The 5,109-nt window shown below is 37.1% G+C and overlaps 1 pseudogene; it reads left to right on the plus strand.

Annotated features, from left to right (window-relative positions):
- Positions 1 to 1,589: 1,589 nt before the first annotated feature.
- Positions 1,590 to 2,673, plus strand: LOC119516528 (annotated as a pseudogene).
- The last annotated feature ends 2,436 nt before the right edge of the window (positions 2,674 to 5,109 follow it).

Genomic DNA, 5,109 nt, shown 5'->3' on the forward strand with positions numbered 1-5,109 from the left:
CTCTAACATAACATAGCTAAGTTTCAAAGAACGTTTATTTTTCCTTTGTATCATCTTGATTTTTATTAACTGTAAGATTATCTGTTTAATATCTGTGCTACCATCTAGACTTTAAGCACTGAGAGGTCAGCAAATTTGTCAATCTACCACATGATCCTTAGAAACAAGTCCAGTGCCTGGCAAAGAAAATGCTCAGTAAGTATCTGTTCAGTGAACGAGTTAGTGAAGAATGACAGAACTATGTCCAAAACCTAGGATTCTCGAGTCAGAGCTTCCATCACTTTCCATAATAACACCAATAATTCTCAGTGATGAATTGTGTGGGGCAGTGGTGATAAGGGGATACATGTCACTTGGGAAAGCTCAGTCATAAGGCACAGCTACCAATCACACCATCTCTATCCCCTACTCCTTCTTCCACCAGAGCACAACTCTGTGTAGGGAATGTGTTTTGAAGAATCTTCCTAGGAATTCTGATGAACCTCCTGTTGAAAACTAAGACACAATACTATTATTCTTCCTCTTAATCAAATGTATTCCATATAAAGGAAATTCTCACAGAAAATACACTCATATATATTCATAAATTACAAGAACATTGAAGTCAGAATAAAAAGCTGAAAATACTCTAAAATGAAAACAATATCTTTGATAATATTTGGTGCTTGAGAGGGTGTATTTATTTATTTTCCAAATTTTCATTATTTTGATCATTTTTTATGAGACAGTGATTTTATACATGGAAAGAAATATCCGAAAGCCCAGTGCTCTCCCTTCACAACTCAATGAATGGAAGATTTAGGACATGGGGAGAATGTGAGTTGACTGTCAATGACATACAATTCACTTTTAGGCATTTCAGTATTTGTGAGCTAGTGGGTACTATAGCTCCCATAAAGGTAACTGTGTAAGATGCTTCCAGTGTTGCTCTCCTAAATGATTCTGAGCTCTAAGAGAACTTGGAACTAAATTCTCAGGTCCTAAGAATTGGTATTGCTTCTCAGGAGCTGCCTGCAGGCCAGTATACACCACAGGAGTAAGGAGCAGCTTCTTAGGATCCCTTGTCCTTTTGCTCTTTGCAGGGTGCTCAGCCCACTGAACAATGGAAACAACTCAGCAACAAAATTAGGGAAAAGATGTCATGAACCTTGTGCTGTTGGCTACCCAAAAGTTACAGAAACATATCATGGGTCTGAGTGATTGGGGTACTGTGGTCTAACGATACAGTTCAGTTAGGAGGAGGCTAAAGACATACCAAAACCTTAAGATAGTTAGAATGATCTTTCTCTTTCACGTGAGACTAATAGCACTTTCTCCTTTCTGGAACCAGAACCATTTCCCAAATAAGAAGAGAGGGAGGAAGGGAGGACTGAGAAAGGTGGAGGAGGAGAGAAACACACTTTAACACACATGCACACACAACCCTTCCTCAGGAATAATACTATTGGCTTAAAGTTACATTTAAAATAAGGTACTTTAAGAATCTTGACTAGTTCTAATCTACAGCAGACTGCATATTAGGTACTAATTTGAAGATAGTGCCATATCTTGCCAAATGAATTATGTTTCAACTGGAACTGAGGGTGGAGATGAAGAATCATGGAATCCTGGAGGTGGTCAGAAAAAAAATGGTAAGCTGTATTCTACATGTTGCCTTAGAGAAGTGACGCTCCAATGACATGCACCAAAGTTCATATGGATGCCTCCTAGACACTTAGGGAAGGTTCGAATATATTCCATACATCTTTACCAAGTTTGGCACATGTACAATCTTTCAAACATGCTTGTTTTTCATATCTAAGTAAACCATAAGAAATATTTGGGAAACAGCAAAGATTAGGAGAAAAACACTCAAAAGCTCATTGTTAAATGGCAAATCCTGTTAACATTTTGGATTGTGTCCTAGTTTCTTATGCTGTTGAAAAGTAATAAATCTTATTAAAGAACATTCTATGAAAGGGTATAGATTACCTGTTTTGTTCCACTATATTCAGCACATTCTTTTTTGCAGTAGACAGTAGGGTCCAGCTAGCCAATAACTTTCTATAATAGTTTTCAGGCCTATTTCAATGTGGGACTTTAAAAAGAGAGTTCGGGCCTGCCTTTGGCATTATGCCATAGGCTGATGTGGCAAGGGGAAAAAAGGAGAGAGCAGCTAAGAAGACACTAAACTCCAGTTGAGAGGAAGGATCATGGGCCGGAGTCTGGGATTGTGAAAAGAGAAAGGATCAAATCTCTGAAATCACAGGACACATAAAAGAATAGGCAGATTCCACCAGTGGCCTCAAACTACTTTTGCTTTTACTTGGCAAAGGGTCTTCAAGCTCCAGAGACTGTCAGCTGGTTTACAGCCTCGACTATCTTCTAGCAGATCTCTTCAGAAGAGACAATATTCAAGAAGTGGCATCAGGCGCGTCCTTGACATATAGAACCACACGGGCGAGTTCGTGGAACTCCACGCGCCGCGGAAATGCTCCGCTAGCAACCGCACCATCAGCACGACGAACCACACTTCCGTCCAGATGAACGTGACCGAGGTGGACAAGGTCACAGGCAAGTTCAATGGCCAATTTAAAACATCCTCCCTGCAAAGGTATTCGCAGATTGGGCGAGTCAGATGACTCCATTCCCCGACTGCCCAGGGCTGATGGCATCGTCTCAAAGAACTTCTGATGGAAGAGTCATGGATGTGGAATATTATCATAAATGGTAACCCCACACCACCCTCACCCTCCCAAATCTTATTCTCAAGCCCCATCCACCTCTTACCCCAGATTTACTAGGTCTAGGATGGGTCTAGGAATCTGTTTAAGAAGTACCACATAGGATTCTGATACAGAGTGATCTTTGATCACAAACTTTAATCTAGGGAGAGATGCAAGGAATTGGTAATGTAATGTGACAAGTTTTGTAATGAAGGTATACAAGAGGATGACGCCGTTTGAGCTGTGCAGGGAGTATGGGCAGAATTTTTTTTTTTTTTTTTTTTCCCCAGGAGATAGAAAGTAGCAATAAAAAACAGTTTAAAAAAAGAGAGAGAGAGAGAGTGAAAGAATTTACTGCAAATAACTTAATACAGAGCCTGGAAGAATTCTGTGTTTTGTTTATTATGAAAATGACATTGGTGCAAATACATTTTATGAACTATAAATGGTACATTTATAGTTCTATAGACTTTTAGTTTCTCATCACCAAGGAGCAGTCAGAAATAACTCATGAGCTGTGGCTAAGATATAATCTCTGTTATAATCCATTCCAGATTTCTATTCCTCCACATTTTACTGATCATCCTTGATATGCTATATATAATTTGTGTATCATGTTGGTTTATGCTGAGATGATTAATTTGAAAAAATATTTAGGGTCTTATGTAAGTCTTTGAACACTTTATAGTTAAAATTCACTCAAAGAAATCTTTAGCCAATTAATTAATTAAAGTTTGCTCCATACACTACATTTTGTAGAATGCTTTTTGTAGGATATTGTCTATTGCTTTACACCACCCTAGGAATGTCAACTCTATCTGTTTAATGCTATAGCTCTCCCTCTAGCCTCAGAGTGGCCATTTTTATTTTCTTCTCAATCAGCACTATTTCTGTAAAGCAGGGGTAAAAGGGAACATTTTAGATATTTTATGGCAGGAGGAATGTACAGGTTTGGATATATTATGTCCCCCAGAAAAGCCATGTTCTTTAATCCAATCTTGTTGGGTGGAATCTTTTGATTGAGTGTTTCCATGGAGATATGACTCACCCAACTGTGGGTGAGATCTTTGATTAAATCAACTATTTCCATTGAGGTGTGGACCCCACCCATTCAGGGTGGTCTTGATTAGAAAAATCACTCTTAATGCCAGTCCTCTATTATTGCTCTTATAGTTTGTATTTATAATTTCTAGTCTGTTTCTCAAAGGTATATTTTACTTTGTTGTTATTGTGCTATACCTACAGCTTTCTTTCCTGCTTTTCTTGATTTATAGCATATAGTATATTGCTATATTTATATATAGCAATATATATGTAATAGTATATGTATCTTATATATATTACTAATATATATTATGAATACAAAATAATACTAATATATGTAATAGTCCATTCCTCAACAATTATGAATTCATAACTAAGCTTTTAGTATTAGCCAAATAAAAACTTTTGAAGTTCTCCTACATAATCAGCAATAGGTTAAAAAATGAGGGAAGATCCCTGCCCTCAAGAATTTAAAAATACTTTTACTTAAAATGATCTGTCCTTTAGTAAATGGCTCACAGCATTTATTCAACAGTAAATGTTGATGACTCAATGCTTTAGTTAGATCACATCTTATCTCTATAACTATTCTGAACTAAATTTAATCTTTCTTTGATTATGTAAAACATGTTAATCATGTTTAGAATTATCCTAAAGCATAATGTATCTCTGAACTATGAAACCAAAATATTGCCTAGTAATATACTGAATCAACCACTCTTGGATGAGCTTCATGAAGTCTATATTTATACCTTCTAGCCTAGCACTTGGCATGTACTACTCACTCATAGAATTCTTATTGAATTAAACTTGCATAAGTACATCTTTGAGAACCATTGTTTGGACCATATCATATTTCTGAATTTTGTAGATATGGAGGATGGCTCAGGAATTTTAATAACCTGTTTGGGTAATTCTAATGTATAATACTAATGTTGAAATAGAATATTTTGAAGTGATAGATTGAATTATGTACCCCAATTTAGGCATGTTCTTAGTCACAAGATGCAATCCTGTGGGTGTGAACCTATTGTAAATAGGACCTCTTGAAGATGTTATTCTTACCTAAGGCATGGCCCAATTGAGAGAGGGTGGGTCTTAATCCAGATTACTGGAAGCCTTATAAAGAGAACCCAGACTCACAGAAGCAAGATATCGCATGTGATATGAGGTAGAGATAAGTCAAGGAAACCCAAGTACAGCCAGAAGCCAGCACTGGAACTCTACAGACTTTGCAGAGAAAGCATGTCACCTTGCTGACACCTTGATTTTGGACTTCTAGCTTCAAAACCATTAGCCAACAAATTTTTGTTGCTAAGCCAAATCCATTTTGTGGTATTTGTAATAGCAGCTCAGGCAA

This window comes from Choloepus didactylus, chromosome 1 (genome assembly GCF_015220235.1).
Source record: "Choloepus didactylus isolate mChoDid1 chromosome 1, mChoDid1.pri, whole genome shotgun sequence".
NCBI lineage: Eukaryota > Metazoa > Chordata > Mammalia > Pilosa > Megalonychidae > Choloepus > Choloepus didactylus.